The sequence below is a fragment of the Panthera onca genome, chromosome C1 (genome assembly GCF_046562875.1).
Source record: "Panthera onca isolate mPanOnc1 chromosome C1, mPanOnc1 haplotype 2, whole genome shotgun sequence".
Taxonomy (NCBI): Eukaryota; Metazoa; Chordata; class Mammalia; order Carnivora; family Felidae; genus Panthera; species Panthera onca.
Window position 1 is genome coordinate 214928513 of NC_138346.1, and position 19208 is coordinate 214947720.

The 19208-nt window shown below is 58.5% G+C and overlaps 1 protein-coding gene across 2 annotated transcripts in view; it reads right to left on the minus strand.

The window, feature by feature from the left end:
• The window catches only part of SPSB1 (splA/ryanodine receptor domain and SOCS box containing 1), a 67932-nt gene that overhangs the window by 35269 nt on the left and 13455 nt on the right, over positions 1–19208 (minus strand). The window contains exon 1 of one of the 2 annotated variants that reach the window (XM_060624602.3): positions 17705–17900. The exons of the other annotated variant lie outside the window; for it this stretch is intronic. The gene's annotated coding sequence lies outside the window, so the exon portion shown is untranslated. Of the gene's footprint in view, positions 1–17704; positions 17901–19208 lie in introns of those variants that run through there. 2 annotated transcript variants of the gene reach the window in all.

Consider the following 19208-nt stretch of genomic DNA (forward strand, 5'->3'; position numbering starts at 1 on the left):
GTCAAATTCTTAGGGACAAAAAGTACATTGGCAGCTGGGGGGGGTGGGGGGGGCGGGAGTAAACGAGGACACTTGCCACCATGAAATGGAATGGAATGAAATGTCAAAAATAAAATAAAATTATTATTTTTTTTTTAAAAGCTGTTCCATACAAAAAATACAAAAGGAAAGGTGTTGACAGGCATGACGGAGCCCCTAAGGAGGCTGCTGTTATCAGGGGTTAGGGCAGTGGGCTATCACCCACCCCACGCCCAGAGGACAAACGTTCAACGTAAGCACAAGGGACTCCAGAAGAGTCTAGATCTGGCAGTACACCCTAGAAGGCAGCAGAGGCCTGTGGGTGGATGCCACCACCCCGAGGTGACCTCACAGGGACACTCTTCTCCCACCCTCCCCCTGATCTCCCCACTGGCTGATCCCAGCTGGAAGCCAGAGGGAATGGGAGCCCCCCCAACGCTACCCACCCAGGAGGTGCCCCCAGGACAGGGGGCACAGCAGGGAGTGACCTGGAGGGGCAAGGAAGCCCCAACATAAACTCCAAGACTGTTTCTTTAAAGCAAGGTACAGGATATGATATAATGATTGATATGATATATGATATGATATGATATGATATGATATGATATGATATGATAGAATAGAATATGTCTCACCATTTCCATGAGAAAGAGTATATCATCTGCATGGTTATGCAGGCACACCATATCTGGATGGACCCCCCTCCCCAAGAAAAAAGACTATATTTGACACGCTATGGAGGGGACCGGGGGAGTGTGGGGAACAGGAGTTGGCGGGAGGAGACTTTTCACTATCTCCCGTATTACACCTTCTGAATTTTGAACCATACAAATGGTTCAAAACGTTAAAAGTTGCGTTTGGGGCCGCCTGGGTGGCTCAGTCTGTTGAAATGCCTGACTCTTCGTTTCGACTCAGGCCATGATCTCATGAGTTCGAGAGTTTGAGCCCTGCATTGGGCTCTGCCGCGTGGGATTCTCTCTCTCTCTCTCTCTCTCTCTCTCCCTCGCTCTCTGCCCCTCCCCCACTTGTGTGCGCGCTCTCTCTGTCTCTCTCAAAGTAAATGAGCTTTAAAAAAAAGTTAAAATTTGCTTATATTAAAAATCATAAATAAAATTGAATTTTAAAAGTGAAACAAACAAACAATTAGAAAGGTGACTGCCAGAGGCGGGGGGTGGGGGGGGCGGTGGGGGATGAGGAGCTGTTGTTTTCGTGGGGACAGAGTTCCCAGTTTACAAGATGAAGCGTTTTTGAGACGGGTGGTGTGATGGCTGTGCAGCCCCACGAACATGCTTCGCGCTTCTGATCTGAACACATAAAGACGAGGTGACGGTGCTCTGGGCTTCCAGCGTGCATCCCCCAGAAACATATGCTGAAATCCTAACCCCCAGTATAGATCAGGACTTTAGGAGGTGCTGAGGGCATGAGAGCGGAGTCCTGATGAATGGGATTAAAGTCCTTTCAAAGAAGGTTGGGGCGCCTGAGTGGCTCAGTCGGTGGAGCCAGGTCATGATCTCACGGTCCGTGGGTTCGAGCCCCGCGTCGGGCTCTGTGCTGACAGCTCAGAGCCGGGAGCCTGCTTCCCATCCTGTGTCTCCCCCTCTCTCGGCCCCTCCCCTGATCAAGCTCTGTCTCTCTCTCTCTCTAAATAAGCATTTGCAAAATAGTAATAAAAAAAAGACGAAACACCAGAGAGATGATCTCTCTCTCTCTCTCCACCACGTGCGTAGCAATGAGACAGCGGTATTCCGGCCAGGAAGAGGGGCTTGCCGGCCTCCAGAACTGTTGGAAATACACGTCTGCCGTTGAAGCCCCCCGGCCTGCGCTGGTCTCTTAGAGCAACCCACGATGCCGAAGACAGGCGGTAAATTTTGTGAAGTGTATTTCCCTATAACTTAGAAAAAAAAAAAAGAAGGCAGAAAAGACATCCTCCAGGCTAGCATCAGTTTGAAATGCGGATGAGAGAGACCAAAGGGGAGAGGGTTGTAGGCAAACGCGATGCACTGTCGCAAACGAGCCTGCGTGAAGACAGGAACAGCTGCGTCTCATGAGCCCGGCAAGGCCGGAAGGGTAACGTGGGGACCTCAGGACCCGGTGACTCCTCCTTCCCTGCATTTACATATCACGTATCATTCGGTGGGCGTGCATTGTACTAAGGAGCAACGAAGCTATTTTCCTCGTGGAAAAACTTACATACATACGGAAGAGGCACCAACCCCCGTATTTTTTTTTTTTCCCCACGCGGAACTGACAACCGTAAGCCATGCGGGTTCAGATCAAGTCGTGTCTCCTGGGAGCAGCTTGGGAAAACGGCTCCCCCAAATACGCGCACGCGATCCCCTTGCAACGTGCGTGGTGCTCGTCGTGGCTTTCTTGCTCTAAAGTCTTTGGTGGCTTCATCCTGCCTGTAGGGTCGAGTCCAAACTTCTGAGATGGATACCAAAGGCTGTGCCCGCTCTGTCACAGAAAGGCTGGCTCGAGCCCTCCGCTCGCTCTGACCGGCTACTCCCGCCCCTGCCCCCCACCCCCATTCGGCTCACACACCTTTCTCTTTCTCTGCACACGCCTGTGGCCACCCCGCTCGTGGGCTACTCTGAACCAGCTCAGCTGTCTGTCCCTTGGGGCAATTTTCCTCCCGAGACTCTGGGAATCATTCCCGGAAAAGAGTCCAGAAGCCTCATGCCATCATTTCGAGAATAAATTGTCTGTAGAGTGACACTACCCATGGAATGTCCTCCGCAGCCCTCCCCCTGAACCCATCCGCACCCAAGCTCACTGTCATTCTGGCGATTTGTCCAAGGTCTCCCAGACTCTGGCAGTGCCCTCTGGTTGGCTGTCGAGCTCCCCTCCCAGAACACTCTCCGCCCCCACTGTCTTGCGCCCTCCTCGTGAGTCCCATCCACCGTCCCACATCACCTTCCTGAACATTCCATCGCTCCCTGGCCACAAGGTCATTCCCCTCCTGCGCTGGCGTGGAGTCCTCTGCCCCGGGGTGCACACCCTCCATCCGGCTGACTCCTCTCCAGCTGTGGCTCCTCATCCAGGAACCCCTCAACGGGGGGCACCCGACCCTAATGGAGAACGGAACCACCCGTGTACTCTTTTATACCTTCAGGACTCTCCAAGCTTCCTGCCAGGGATGCCCCCTGCACCGTGCGTGCCCCCCGGGGATGCTCCCACACTCGTCAGAGCTCCTGCAAAACTGTCTACCCCTGACCAGCGATCCCAGCAGATGCAGGGGCCACGCGTACCGGCATAACTAAGAGCAGTGGTTCTCAACTGGGGTGATTTTACCCTCCGGGGGACATTTGGCCACGTCTGCAGACATTTCCGGTGGTTCCAATCAGGGGTGCGAGGTGCCACCGGGACCCTGAATACCCCACAGCGCAAGGGCAGCCCCCACATCAAAGAAAACGATCCTGCCTGTCACGTCAACAGTGCCGCAGCTGAAAACCCAGAGCTGAACGGATGCAGTGATCCCTGGCCAGAACTGTCTTCATGTGGCCGTGGCCGTGGCCGGAAGCACACACCCCAGAACGCCAGCATGTGTGGCTCTGTGTCAGGCCAAGGGGGTGGCACCTCAACCCATGGCCGTCCTGAGCCCGGAGGGGAGCAGCTGAGGAGAAACTCACCCCAGCATCATCCCCAGCCCTCTGTGTCACCCTGAGCAAGACACCAGACCTCTGTGGGTCTTAGGTTTCCCCGGCTATAAAAGAAAATGTCAAAGGAGATCGGCTCTTCGGCGGATTGGGCTGGAAAGGTCCTTAAAGCACTTGGAAAACTCGTTTCTGGTTGGCGGAACCATGAGCTGCCCTCCTCTGGAGTCACAGAGCCCGTTCGCATCTTCAAGGCTCAGAAAAGTCCTACAGGACAGACAGCGGCAGGTGCTGCTTAACCCGGATGCTTTCACGCCTCACAGAAGGGGACATTCTCCCCGCAGCACACTTCGCCACGGCCCTGCAAGGGACTCCGGTCCGCAGGGCTTCCGGATCTTTCAGCGCCTGCCGCTTTGTGATTCTGCGACGAGCAGTGCCCCTGCCTCCTGCCACGGCCACGATTATCTGGCCCTAAAGCAGTCGGCGCCAAAGTGTGCAAACTCTCTGTGGGGTCCACACCGTGTCCCCGAGTCCCACAAGCGTATCTCAGCGGAGCGCTCGTTTACGAATCCGAGGTCAGGGGCTTGCTTTTTGGTGGGTGACAGCGGCTGGCTCTGAGCCACGTTGGGCCCCATCCTCTCAATCCGGTCCGGGGGTTTTGGCAAACGGTGACCCAGGGGCCAGGGTGGACTGCTGTCGGTCTTTGTAAATAAAGTTTTATTGGCACACAGCCGTGCCCTTTTGTTGACATACTGTCTCCGGCTACTTTCCTGCTTGCTAGGAGTCGTTGCAACAGACAGCACGTGGTCCACAAAGCCTAAATATTTACTATCTGGACCTTAGAGTTTGCTGACCCTTGGTCTAGACCTTAGGAAATGCTGTCTACCGTGGAAGAACCGGGCCAAACTTCTCCCCTACGCTCCTCCAAAAGACCGTTCCAGCAGGCCCCGGGCCCCACATCCACCCGCACGGAGATGACACATGGTGCCCCAGCACAGAGCACGGCCAGGATGCTGCTGTCTGTCAGCCCCGTGCCCGCCCACGCCCTCCTTCCCCGGGCCCTGCGCTGCCCGCCCCCCCCCCCCCCAGGCACACTTCCCCACCACAGACTCCCTAGATCCCGGGGGGGACCCTCTCCCTTCACACACCAGAGCCCCATTTACAGCCCAGTGTACCAGCCTCTTCTGGTTATGCACCTGATTAGCCAACTTTTAAGTACGTATCCCCCCAAAGATACATTATGCATACATCAGGCTCTCGCGTTTCTGTATGGACGGGACCTACCTTAGGAAACACGCATCAAAAAATAGAAATTAAACAGGAAGAGGGTAAAAAATAAAGCTCCGAATTTCTTCCCACACACTGGCAGACCGGAGTCTGGAGAGGGGGTCTGGAGGCTGTCGGCTCCCAGCTCCCACGTCGGCCGGCACCCTCGGGGGCTCGGGCCTCGGGGGGCAGGGGGCTGTGCTGGTCTTTCCCAACAAACGGCAGCAGATTAATCAAAGGACGAGTGACCATCCTGATGCCCGCCCAGCCCCGAGCACCTGTCCCAGAGGACCTCAGGGTCCCCAGACCCAGGAGCCACCTGGCCGCAGACAGGAAGGGAAGGATGAGGAACCCTCCCTCCCCGCCCCCGCCCCAGAGAAGGCACCAGCTCCTCCCTGGACAGCAAACACTGTGGCACATCCAGGGGGATTTTTGTGTTTTGACTCAGAGGCAATAAGTCTTTCAAATTAAGCCAACTGCAGACAGAGCTGCAGTAATGAGGAAAGCCCCTTGGAAACAGCCGGCCTGGGGTTTGCACTCCTGCCAGGGAGGGGAGGGGCGAAGGCCACTGAGCGAGGGTGAGAGGGCAAGGCTGCCTTGTGGGTCCTCCCGGGAGGTGGTTCCTCGGGGCCAAGCAGCTTTGAGGGGATCTCAGGCCCACCCCCAGCTCCTGCCCTGCGTCTCCAACCCTCACTCCAGTCCTCCCAGGCCTGCCCACCAGGAAGGCACTAGGCCACAGGCAGTCGGAGACCCCATGGCTCCCCTTCTCGGTGCCTTTAGTCACTGTTCAAGGGGCACCGGCTTGGATGTCCCCCACTGACCTTCTGTGGACACTTCAGGTGGTTCCAGGTGTCCCCACAGGGTCGGCTGGTGGCACTCCAGACCCCCTGTAGCGTCTTCTCTGCTCCCGGGAGGAGTCAGGGCAGACACCGGGGACACAGATACATCTTCCCTCGAGTTTTATAAAGAGAAAAAAAAATTCAACCACAGGGAGCTTAGTGCCAGCCCAGGAAGCAGAGCCGCCCAAGTAAAAAGGCGGCCCGGCCTCCCTGGGCACCTGGCTGCTGTTAGAAACACACCCTGCTCGTACCCCCGAGACACCGGCCTGCAGCTTCACGGAAGGGGGGACGGGGGGAGGGTAACAGCCCCCCGGGAAGGTGAGGGCTGAAGATGCTGGACAGAGCTGATGACAGGATTCGAATCTGCCCCCTGAACCGGTCCAGAGGGCCTCACATGGAGGGGGGCATCAGGGCGAGGGCCCGCCACCAAGGACGCGGAAGCAGGGACGGGGCCGCCCCTGCACCAGCGTCTACGCGGGAGGGCCCGCTCCCGAGGTCCTGAGTGCACGCCCTTCCAGCCGGCCACCAGCTCCTCCGACACTCCTCTCACCGGGCTGCTTCCCTGCCCCAAACCATCTGCTGGCATCCACGAAACACACAGGTCCCCGTAGCTAGTTTCCTGGGTGACCACGATGGACCAGGCACAGGGCACCCTCAAAGACGACCGTCAAACTTTCACACAGAAGAGCGTTTCGTGACCTGGTCCTGACTACCTTTCTGGCCTCGCTCCCATCCCTTCCGGGCCTCCAGCCTCGCCCGCCAAAATGCAAACACCCGATGAAACCACGCAGTGTCCCCAACAAGATGGGCTGAGGGTCTGACTCCTCTGCCCACCCCTGGCTTCTCGTTCTGGTGATGCACCTCGATCCTGTCTAGTGGGGGGGGGGGGGGCTCCCTCTTCCCACTCCTGGTCCCGGGCAGGAGTAGGTCGTGCTCTACCCCGGGCTCTAGGGGTAGGTACCGGCGCTCAGCCTACGGCATCAGGGCACCACCCACCCCTGTGACAGTCAGAACCAGTCCTGGGGCTTTCGCTTAATTGACCTTCGGAGAACGCGGCCAAAAAGGAAGAAGGCGGATGGATGCTTACACAGAGAGGCAATTGCTGATGCCAGGATCGGAGCCTCTGGATCCAGCTACGCCTGAAACCGCCTGACGTTTTGGCTGCTTAATACAGTTCGGCGAATCAGTTGCTTTTTGCCTAAGGCATTTGGATTGGGTTTTCTGTCCCTTGCAACTAGAAAAGTCCTACTCGACTCACAGGCCAAGCTTTTTAAAGACCACTTTTTTGCTTCCACTGTTTCTTCCACCTGAATACCCTGGCTTTTCTAGGCTTCTTTCACGGAGACTTTGAAAGCGGACTCGGGTTCCCTCTGGAAAGCCTTCTGACCTCCTCCCAGTGTCATTTTGATGCCCCTACTCTGTGCCTCTCAGTACCTGTGCGTTCTTTCCATTTATTAACCCGTCCCTCAAACATGTGCTGAGCACTCGAGCCCTGCCCCTCGGTCGGCTCAGTCTAGGGGGAGACACCGTGGCTGCTGGTTTTCTTTCCCGTCTCCCCATCCTTGAAGCAGGGACCAGGCTGTTCTAACAGCCAGCCCGAAGCCTGGCACACAGCAGGTGCCGGATAAATGTCTGCTGAAGGAGGACGGAGCAACCCTGCCTTATCCACGGACACGTTATACGCGAGGGATGGGGCAGAGATCCAAGCCTGTCCAGGAGCAAACCTTGTCGGTCCTACCTTCAGTCCATCCAGAACCCAGCCACCCCCACCACCGCGCTGCTCCCGCCTGGGCCCAGCACCAGCCTCCTCTGCCCAGACTCTCCAGTACCTCCGGGCCTTTGCACTTCCCGAGCCTTCTGCATGGTACCGGGTACACGGGGCCTGGGCACCCAGGTGGCTATTTCCTCACTTCTGCCAAACCTCGGCTCGAAGGCCGCCTCATCACTGAGGCCTTTCCCAGCTACCCTACTTTAAATGGCAGATGTTCTCTCCCCGCAGCACCCCTGCCCCTGTAACCCGCTCGGCTCTTCCCTCAGCACTTTCCAGTGACACTCATTTGCTGATCTGCTTCAGACCTGCTCCCCGGCGCGCCTGGGGGGCTCACTCGGCTCGGCGTCCGACTTCGGCTCAGGTCACGGTCTCAAGGTTTGGGAGTTCGAACCCCACGTCGGGCTTGCTGCTGTCAGCACGGAACCCACTTCAAATCCTCTGTCCCCCCGTCTCTCTGCCCTTCCCCTGCTCATGTTCATGCGTGCACATGCCCTCTCTCTCTCTCAAAAATAAACATTTTAAGAAAGAAAAGAATGGAGTTGAAATCTGAAGGAAGAAAAAAAAAAAAAAAAGACCCGTTCCCCTATAAGAACACGTGCTTCACAAGGGCAGGTGTCATTTCACTGGAACAGTGCCTGGCACACAGTAGGTGCTCAACGAACACCTGTTGAATGAGTCAGGGGCTCTGTGTTCCACGGAGCCACCTCTCACACTGCCAAGCTGCACAGAAATGCCACCTCCACGAAGCAGGGCCTAGGGCCTCTGCTCCCATACCACCTTCCTGAAGGCGTATCAGGCATCCGCCTGTCTGTCCCCCCTCTGCTCTGGAACCTTCCGCCAACTGATCGGCGGAGGTTGCCTTCCAGGCCCCTCATCCCTTGAGAAGTCAGTCTCCAAACACGTCAAGTGCTGACCCCTAACAGCCCAGCCATCCCTGGTGTGCAGGGCAGGCACATACCCAGACAGCAGGGGGCAGCCTTGGCCCCTTCCCTGGCCCCGCACTGGCTGCTCTTCCCCCGGAACCCCCCCCACCCCGCCCCAGGCAGCAGTGGGAGCAGAAGCGGGCTCGTCAGCTGCTCCGTGCTGAGCCCTGGGGTCCCAGCTTCAAGTAGCCAGACAAGCCCTCCATTCAGCGGCAGCAGCTGGCAGGTGGCTGTGCTTCCAGACGGGACTCCTGCAGCCCCCACGGTCTGCCTGGCACAGACCCGCTCATAGGGCACCTCCCATCCCAGCCTCGTCCCCACCGCCCTCACCCACTCGGTTTCCAAGAAAGAATGTGTCTGGTCTGGATCCGACAATGCTGGCCCCGTGACACGGAGAACAGACTGATTGTCCCAAACACGACCGTCTCGCCAGTGTCGGCCCAGAGAGGTCAAGGATCACAGGAGTTATCATCACAGTGAGCTGTGGCTCCCAGGCGGTCACACCCGCTCCCGGGGAGAGTCTGGGTGCTGGGAGGCAGGCTGGCCACCTCCTCCTCCCGCCGGGAGCCACACACAAAGTTCTCTTTATGGGAACACGGCGGGCCGGGCACTGGCAGTTTCAGCCTCAGGGAAACCAGGTTTGGGTTTTCTCCGAGGGCACAACCAGGCCTTTGTCTTGCCTCTGCCCCATCCCCACCCGGCTGGCTTGCCTGTCGGGGACACGGCGTCCAGGACCCAAGCCCTTCCAAGCGGACCCCTCTGAGGCTGGGCACGGAGACACCGCCGAGGACAGCAAGGGATGTACAAACGGCACCCGACGCAATCCACGTTCCCCACCAAAGCCTCCCTGAGCACCTACTACGCGGTGAGCCGTGGGATCACGGCGGATCCTGCCGCAGAGGAGGGCGACGGATGTGACCACAGCCAGTTCGGACACAGCTCACTGAGGCGAGGAATCGTGTAGTCCCACTACGTGCCAGCCCAGCCCCTGCAGCGGGTCCCCACGGTGAAAAGAACAAAGTGTTGCCCGCCTGGAGCCCACCCCAGCTGCACCGAGCACATTCACTCGCTAAGAAAAGCATGAACGGGTAATAATCCACTGGGATTTGGTCCCCTACTTTGGCACACATAAAAGATAGGCCCGGGGCACCTGGGTGGCTCAGTCGGTTGAGCGTCCGACTTCAGCTCAGGTCACGATTTCACGGTCCGTGAGTTCGAGCGTCGGGCTCTGGGCTGACAGCTCAGAGCCTGGAGCCTGCTTCCGATTCTGCGTCTCCCTGTCTCTCTGCCCCTCCCCGACTCATGCTCTGTCTCTCTCTGTCTCAGAAATAAATAAACATTAAAAAAAAAATTAAAAAAAAAAAAAAAAAGACAGGCCCTAAAAACTGGAGGAAAAAGATATGGCAAAAAACCCCAGGAGCTCTGACCGAACAACCAGGGTGCCCGAGGAGGGATTCCAGAGCTGGATTTCAGGTGGCCGAGGGGGCGGGACCTGGTGTGCATGAAGCCTGCCCATGACCACTCCTTGGGGTCTGCATCCCGGTTCTCCGTCCTGCAGGAAGAGTCCCCCTGAATTTCCCACCGGCCACAGGGAGGAAGGAAGGGAGGAGGCCCACAGCCCACAGCTCCCGAGCTGCACGGCCCTGCCGTCTGTGATATCGCAGCAGATCCTGACCCCTCGTCACCCTGGAAGCCCCGCAGAAGTGACAGTGGTGCGGACGTGGCATTGTCTCATGGAGGCCGAGGAGGCCCCAGGGACCCGCAAACGCCACTTCCCCAGAATCTGCCCTGTGGGGCTCGAGCCACGGGGGCAGCCAGGTGTGAGACAGAAACCACTTCCTTGAGGGGAGATGGGTCTGGTGTTTTCCATTTTCTGCTTTGTGCACCTCTGGGTTCCACGAAGACTAAATATTAAGCCCAAATTAAGCCCTCCGTGGCAGACAGGGCTCCAGGCCCAGGCGAGGGGCCACGCGGCCCAGTACTGCCTTCTGGGCATCAGGAGACGACGAGTGTGGACCTTTGGGGTCGTCATCCTTGGCACCTGGGCTTCGTGGAAGCATCTTCCAAGCTCCGCCGCGACCTCCGCCGGCAGGCCCCTGGGGGACAGCTCCCCAAGCCAGCCGGGGGGGGGGGGGGGAGAATCGGAAAAACCCCAGTGATTTTTCGGAAGGAACATCGCTTGCTGAGCACTAGGCAGAGGGGCTGGAGGGCCAGGGAGGGGCCAAGTCGAGCTGTCAGTCCCTCTTGGCTCCAGCCCAGCAGGAATTAGGCTGTTCCCTCTAGACAGTCAGAGCCGCCAGCCTAGCCAGGGCACTTTGAGGAGGGGAAAAGGTCGGACGCTCAGACAGAGGGTCAGAAGTGTGGATTTCCCCTTTCCAGCACGGCAGAGGGGAGGAGCGCTGCCGGTGGGAGCATCCGGCCGGCGATGCCGTAAGGTCCTCGAAGGCCAGGGCGGGGAGGGGGGAGGGGGAGGGGGCGGCCACCTTGCCCCCAGACATTCGCAGCCCCTCTACAGACAGCATCAAAGAGTGACAGCCAGACACTGTCACCACGGGGAAGGTCACATGTGGGTCAGTGCGGGCAGCACGGGAAGGGAGTGACCTATTTCCAAGGCCCATTCAGGAACCTCCCTGCAAGCCCAGACGTCTGACGCGGCCAGACAACAAAGGAAAGGGGGGCTGGGCTGGGGGGTTGGAGGTGTCTGATGGCCCGACGTGTCGCTCCCCCCAACACAGGGGCCCCCGCAGCTGGGCCTCCAACCCCCGCTGACCATCGGGGTGGCCAGAGCAGGGCCCACCGTGTCCAGCAACCGGCCACCTTGCTCTCGGCTCTCCTGGCCCTCTGGAATATTCTGCCAGTACTCAACCTTGGTGGAACCCGAGGTGGTCCTGGCCTCCCCAGAATTTGCCCTAGGGCCCCGTAAGCACACCTCTCCCCAGGAATCACACCATTTCTCCTACAGCTTTGAGGAACACTCGTCACCCTGGGCCTTCATTCATAGACACCCCCTCTCAATAAACCATCGATCAGGACTTAAATCCCATTTGCAGACAGGTCAGGTCACCATGCGAAGCGGGGAGGGAGAAACCAACGCAAATCTGTTGAAAACTCGTGCACATCCGAGACGGGCCTGGGCTTTGGAAGTAACCACCCTGGGTTCCAATCCCAGCTCTGACCCTTCCCCAGCTAGGACCTGAGCTTTTCCGGGCCTCGGTTTCCCCGTCTGCAAAACGAGGACAATAACCGTATCTGTGTCACAGGAGTGGTTTCAGGGTTAGGTGATGCCTGTGCCCATGTCCCCCGGCGCCTGGTTCGTACTGAGTGCTCCTTAAAGAGAAGCCACGGCGACCGGCCCAAGACAAAGAAGGAGCTCAGGAGGAACCAGGGACTAAGCCCCAGGGATCTGGGTCATTGCTAAGAGCTAATCAAGACCCGAATAGGATGCGAGCTCAGGGCAGCAGGTGCCGAAACTCCCTGCACGATGCTATCTATTCCCAGGTGTGAGTTAACTTGCCCCAAGTGTGCAGGCGGGTCCCCGACTGGGTTTGAGATTGCAGGGCCCGGCGGGGACCACGCCCAGCGAGCCCTGCCCACACACTGCCACCCGAGATACCCACTGCGGCTAAACGAACCTCCTGCATGAACTCGGCCAGGCCTCCGGCCAGTCCGGTGCCCTCATCCTGTTTCTCATGACTCGGCGTGATTCACACTTAACGTCGCTGACATCAGGCTGGTCCCGGAGTCCTCGGCACGGTCCGGTGACAATCGGCAGCCGATGCGAGAAAAGCGGCGGGCCTCCCTCTCCGTGGGTCTCAGAGGCGACGACGTACAGCGTTAACGAGCTGCCCCGTCTGCCTCCCTCACCGCGGCCTAAGCTGTTCCAAAAGCACTCTCATCTATTTTTGGCTGAAAAGTTAAGTGTTCCCTGGAGGTCCGGAGGGCAGAACTGCTCAGACGCTTCTCCGGCAGGTACCAAGGTCTGGCCAAAGGTCGGGCAGGTTTACAAAAGCCGCACAGGGCCTGCTCTCCCCCAACAATGCGCCCTGGGGCTCGAGGCCACCCCGTGCCCTCTTTGCAAAGAGCCCTGGCTTCCTGCTTCATGCGCCACTAACCCAGAAACTCCACACTCAAAAGAAGCGGCTAAGCCCTAGGAATGCAAACGTTGAAGGCGCACGGCCTGGGATGCCTCTGCAGACTTGAACTAGAAAGGTTTAAGGGCTTTTGTCAGGTGTGGGGGCGGGGGCCAAGGAGGAGCAGGTTCCGAGGGAAGCAGGAGTATTTCCAGGGCCTGTAATTACGCACGGCCTTTTTCAGCCGAGGTCTGTCCCATTGCCTTGGCCTGGGGAGTCGGTCAGAGACTCAGGAATTTAGAGACGTGAACACAGCAGAGAAGGCGAGATGCCTGGGGGCGCCTGTTAAGCATCCAGCCTTGATTTCGGCTCAGGTCACGATCTCACGGGTTCGAGAGTTCAAGCCCCGCGTCAACAGCGCGGAGCCTGCTTGGGATTCTCTCTTTCTCCCTCTCTCTCTGCCCTCCCCCACTCATGCTCGTCCTCTCTCTCTCTCTCTCTCAAAATACATAACTAAACTTAAAAAAAGTGAAGAAAAAAAGAAGATGCCTGTTCCAAAGGAGGGTCTCCCACTGGAGATGGGGGCGGTGGTGACCCCTTCCATTCACACCAACCTTTCATAGGCAGAGAGCGTCCCACAAATCCGTCCCACCTGAACCAGCCACAAGAGCAGGTATGGGCTCAAAAACGCCAGTGACATAAGCGAAAAATCACTCCTCTACCCCCTCCCCCAAGGAAGCAAGAGGCACAGAGCCCACTCTCCAGGTCACCTTTGAAAGGAAGGTCACGAGCGGCGGGAGTGGGTGGTGGCCACCTGGGGGTGTGGTCAGACCCACAGCTGGGATCGAGGCTGAAAAGCACTCAACCGATTCAGTCCTGCGTGTGCCAGGCACTGTCTTAGGCACCAGGGCCGCCAAACTAGATGGACAGAGCCCCTGCCCTCATGGAGACAGACAGACATCAGCAGGCAACCACGGAATATGAGCCGACTGGGTCAAAGACGCTACCTAACTCTTCCGTTGTTGGTAAAGAGGTTGGCTAGCTCATTCGTTCGTTCATTCATTCATTCGGCAAGTTCCCACGTAGGCCCCCCTGTGCTAGGCGGGCAGGGGACCGGACAGTGGTGAGCGAGGTCTCTGCCCTGGAGGGTGTCACGGCGACTCCCGCCACATCCCTCAAGACCCCACAGCGCCCCCTGGGTTCCTCACACGCCCCCGAGACAGGCCCCGAGCATGGAGACAAGTCCCAGCTCCGTATCACCAGCTCCCTCAATGATGCAGGGTGAACCATTCCTCCTGCTCCACGGCCTGAGTTACTTGCGAAACGGAAGGGGGCGGGCGCGGGCTTCCTCCAAGTATCAAGGGATAAATTAGGAACACGGAGCAAACCCGCCGGGTACAAAATGCCCCACCAATGGTGTGCTCTGGAACCCCGAGACTTTACAAAGGGGCTCGTGGCTCTCCAGGGCCTTCCAAGACCTCCCAGTCCAACAAGGGAGCAGGGACACCCAGGTCTGTAAAGGGCAGGGGGAGGACAGGTGAGAGGAAGCTAAAGCCTCATGGGAGGAGGGAGGGAGGAAGGGAGGGAGGGAGGGAGGAGGTATCGCAGAGGGGCCCGCAAGAGAGAGATGCACCCAACTCGAGGAGAGAGACAACAATGGTTAATTATCCCCCTCCAGTCTGTCTTGTTTCTGCCTAAACAATGGCTGGCACATAGTGGGCGCTCAGTAAATATTTGCAGAAGGAAGTTTCTGCTAGGAAAACCCGAGAGGCAGGCAGAGAGACCAAAGCGGGGGGTGGGAGGTGCCCAGAAACTGAGACACCAACCTGGACATGGGGACCTGCCGGCAGGGGACTCTGGCTCTGTCCCGAACAGGTGAGTCTGGCTGCCACAACAGAAGTCACTTGACCCAGTGGGACTGAAAGTATAGCCTTTTGGAAAAGGAGAGCGTCTCCTGCCTCTGGCTCCGGGACCAGGCAGGCAGGTGGCCAGCCCAGGGCTAGACCTAGTTAGGGTCCTCCCGGGAGGTCTGGGGCTGGAGGCTTGGGGACAGGCTTCCCACCTGAGCCTAACAGCCCAAGCAACCACAGGACCACCAGGTATGGACTCGGGAGCTCTCTCCAAATGGGCCGTCCCATCTCCCACCGCCAGGCTTGACAGTGACTTAAAGCCCTTCGAGAGGTGGCCCTGTCAATGTCACCACTGCACCCAAACCACATCGGGCACACTGGGGACCCGAGGAAGCCCACACCTCAGAGTCACGTAAAACCCATCACTGCCTGCCACCCTGATCCAAGTACCCCTCTGCCCCTTTCCACCTCTGGGGTCGCCTCTCCGAGCTCCAGGCGGACACTGTAAGGCCTTCTCCCCACTCCACGGGAGCCACGCAGGCCTGGTGGCTTCACTGAGCCTCCAACCCAAGATGGTCTCCACTTCCTCCTTTACTCGATTCAGTGGGGTCCCAAGGAGGGGGTGGAGCAGGAGGGCCCCCAGGACCGTCCTCATCCCTCCTGCCCATCTCTCCTCCTGTCCTTGTAACTTCAAGGCTCCAGATGGAGGGGAGGGGGGTAAGCGTGCCAGGTGGAGCCTTGATCTGGTGGGGCGGGGCGTGTTCACGGGCAAGGTGAACACCACGCGGCTGCGGTGGTTCCCAAGCCCACGCCCCCTCGCGCTGCCCCTCGGCTCCCACCTCTCTGGTCCCTACCTGCTCTTTAGGGCTTGCTTCAGGACAGCCCTCCCCGGTCCTGGGCCAGGGGTCCCTCCTGTTGGCTTTCCCTGCACCGGTCACACTGTGTTGTAACGCCAGCTCAAGTGACCGGGGACGGCCAATCCTCGCGGGCGGAGGCCTGACCCGCCCGGCTGCGTCCAGAGCCTGGCAAAGGCACCGAGCTGGGTGAGCCACCCCAACCGCAGGGGAACGGTTCTCAGCCCGGGAGGCAGCGGCCAACACTATCTCCGTGTAGTCTTTGGGGCGATTCTGCAAGGTGAGTCTGGTGCCCGTTTTTACAGATGTGGAAACTGAGGCTCTAGAAAGCCGATCTGTCCGGGGTCTAGGTCAGAAGCCAGAATTTGAAACTCAGAAGGTCTTCCCCGGACGCTGGGAGCCTGAGAGCGGAGGTCGGAAGGGTGGGGCCCCGGCACCGAGGAACAGGGCAGGAGCTCAGCGTGGGCCACAGGTGCAGGACTCTGCCCTCCGCCCCGCCTCCTGTCCCCATGCAGCCTGGAGGTGCCGCCTACGCTTCAGGCAGCGCGGGCTGGGAGGGACCGGAGTGGAGGCGACTAAGCCACTGCTCTGCACGGCCCCCAGGTGCCCACGCCCAGCCTCACCCCTTACCCGCTGTCAGCCCAGGCGCACAGCCCCTCCCTCACCAGGCCACAGGAAACACCATCCCTCCCCGTGCCGCAGATTCCCAGAACCTGCCCGGAAAGGGAGTGAGTGCAGCGGCTTCCTGTGGTCCCCACCTGGCTGTCAGGGGCCGAGACCGTCCACCCCGCTTCCCCTGGCTCCCATGGGACGCCCGAGTCAGACCGTCTCACCCGGCCTGGGCTCTCCAGGGCAGGCCCGGGGCACTGGGAAGTTCCAGAATAGCACGGGCTTAAAAACCCAACAAGGGCAAGTACACAGGGTCGGGACTCCCCTTAGGCCTTGGCCTGTGTCCTTGTTTCCCGTCCGCATGCTCCGCTCCGCGGCCAGGACACAGGGGACAGCGCCTGGCACACACGGGCCTGTGGCAAACACGTGGGGTGAATTAAAAGGGAGGAGGGTCAGGGAAGAATTAAAAGCACCCATGCACGAAGCCTGTGAACTTCAGGGGCTCAAAAAAAAAATCGGTCCCCTCGACACAGGAAATCAGTTGCATATGGCTTTGAAACGGTCTTTTCCCACACGGTGACCTGAAGATCTCCATCTCGTGTGTGTGCGCGCACACACACACACACACACACACACACACACCCCCTCTACCCCTTCACCCCTTGTCCTGGGAAGGCAAGGAGTTTAGATTCTGGCTTCCAACCTGGATCCCAGACAAATTACTTGGCCTCTTTGAGCCACATCTATTAAAATAGAACAGAACTATAAAAATAAGTTCTCAGATACCTAAACTAAAAAATCCCAGAATCATTGATTTTGCGGATATCTATTAAGGGCTTACGACACACTGGGAACCATCTGCTCTCCTGGCGGTTTTGTAGACGGACGGCCTCTTCCACCAGTGACAGGTCTCTTCCCTTCTTCCTTCCTTCTCTCTCTCTCCAGTCCTTACACGTTGTAAGGTTCAGTTTCAACATCACCTCCTCCAGGAAGCCTTCCCGGACTCGCCTGCTGAGAGTTAACTCTGAGCCCCATCTTAGTACTCCAGAACTCTGCTCACCTCTCATTGCCTTTATTACCCTCTGCCTAACATGATATTGTTTGGGAGTTTTCAGTACATTTGCCCTCCTCCCTTCCAAAGAGCACACAAGGCAAGTTCTCAAAGGCCAGGACTAAAGATGATAAAAATCCAAGCCACGTTTCCTGGGAGCAGGAAGGCACATCGAAAGTAAGGCCCCCCCATCCCATCTCGGGCCTTGGATCCCAGTTATGGGAAGGACAGTATCTGGAAGTTAACCCATATCAACTCACTCCATCCATGGGCTCCTTTTACACCCCCATTTCACAGATGGGAAACTGAGGCCCAGAGCGCAGAGGCAGGAAGTACCACAGCAAGACTCCAGCCACCTCCACCTGACTCCCAGGCCGGGCTCCTAACTGCTCCAGCCCCGACACCCAGGCTAAACACGGTTTCCCAACGTGGCTTCCTCCAGAGAAGGAGCCCGTGAACCAAAGATGTCATATAGGGATGTCTTCGTGCCCCCAGGGCGGCGGGATGCCTAGGGGCTCCAAGAGACCCAGAGTCCCCGATGGCTTGGTAAGGGGCGACTTCCCCGAGCCCCCCTCAGGTGCCCCTCCATCAGTCGCCCTTTGGCCACACAGCCTGCACCTCCTCACCATCCGGCAGCTAAAGGAGTCACGCCCGGCACAGCTGAGGCCCCAGGATCCTGCCCAAGGCCGACAGGAAAGTCTGCCCTGTTGGGCCAGGGCTCACGCTAAACCAGCAGCTAATGTTATCTGGTCCAGCCCGTGCACACCCACACCCGCCCACACCCATACACACCCCTGCTCAGTCCCCTGGGGACCCCTCTCACCCCAGCGTGCCTGGGCACATCACCAGCTCCCACTCACCTGAAGCAGGAGGCCGGTCCAGCTGGGGAGTGTCCCCTTCCCAGGCCAGACCCCTGGGAGGGAGGTGCAGGGAGCCCCAGGCCGGGAGAGGCCGGCTGTCCCCTCCCCCGCCAGTCCTAGTCCACCTCCCCCTCCCCTGTCTGCAGGGCTGAGTGGGGAGAGCACACGGCCGCCGCACCTCTCTGACCTCCCGCACCTGCTCCCTGCTCGTACATGACTAAGCGATTTCCACCTCGGCGTCCGCCTGCCAAGGGGCCCGCTGGCCGCAGGGACCGCACCACGGTGCCCGGAGCCGCACACGCTTCAACCCATAATTGGTGAGTCTTCTTCTTGGGAAAGAAAACCCCCTCCATGTTTTGTTTTGTTTTGTTTTCCCCTTAAATGAAACAAATCCACCCACGCAGTTACTGGAAACTCAAGCATGTGAAACTGAACCGTTTGCAAAGAGAATTAGTCAGCAACCTTGCGAACGGCGGAGCAGTCCCCTCCGCGGTGGAGGTGGGGCCGCCCGTGCTCTCGAGGTTCCCATCCAGGAGGGGACCGGGGGGCCCCTCGTGCACGCCACGTCCCCCAACCTGCAGGTGACGCCCTGGGAGCGGCTGAACGCGAGGGCGAGTCTGTTCACGCCAGGTCGAGGGTGAAACGCGCTTTTCTGGCTACGTACCGGTCCCGACTTTGTGAGACCTGATGGTTTCTATAAGCCCTGGCTCAGGGATCAGACTCGCATTCACATCCCGCCCCATCTAGTCAGGTGAACCTCTGCGGGTCTCAGTTTCCTCATCCGTAAAATGGGGGCAACGGAACCTGTCAGGATCACCCGGTCTATGTGGAGTCCTTTGTGTCTGGCACCAAACAGGCAGCGACACATGTGGACTCTTGAGCAGGTAGGGTGCCTTTCGTCAGGGAGCGACAGTGGGTGGACTGTTCTAGGGCTCTGTCCCTCCGGGTTCTGTCCCTCTGGCTGCAGTGGAATTTGCGGAGTCGGTTTCCAGCCCTGCTGCCTCGCCCAGGAGGTGGATGCGGGGGGAGCCCCTCTAAGATGGGGCTCAGAGCTAACTCTCAGCAGGCGAGTCCGGGAAGGCTTCCTGGAGGAGGTGATATTGAAACAGGCCAGGGGGACGAGTCTAGTCCTGGAGCCCTGAGCCCCAGGCTCCGCGACCCACGGCTCCTTGGCCTTGCCTTCTCCACTGTACAGGGAGGCCTCAGACATTTTATTGTGTTGTTTCTTTAAACAAAACAAAACACCCAGGGGTACCTGGGTGGCTCAGTCATTAGAGCAGCTGAGTCTTGATTTTGGCTCAGTCATGATCTCACAGTTCCTGGGTTCGAGTCCCGCATCAGGCTCTGTGCTGACAGTGTGGCGCCTGCTTGGGATCCTCTGTCCCCACCACGCCCCCCCCCCCCGCCACCGCCCCTCCGCTGCTCTCTCTCCCTCTCTCAATAAATAAATAAACTTAAAAAAAAAAAAAACTCACTAAGTTATTTGCCTTCATTAAAAAAAAAA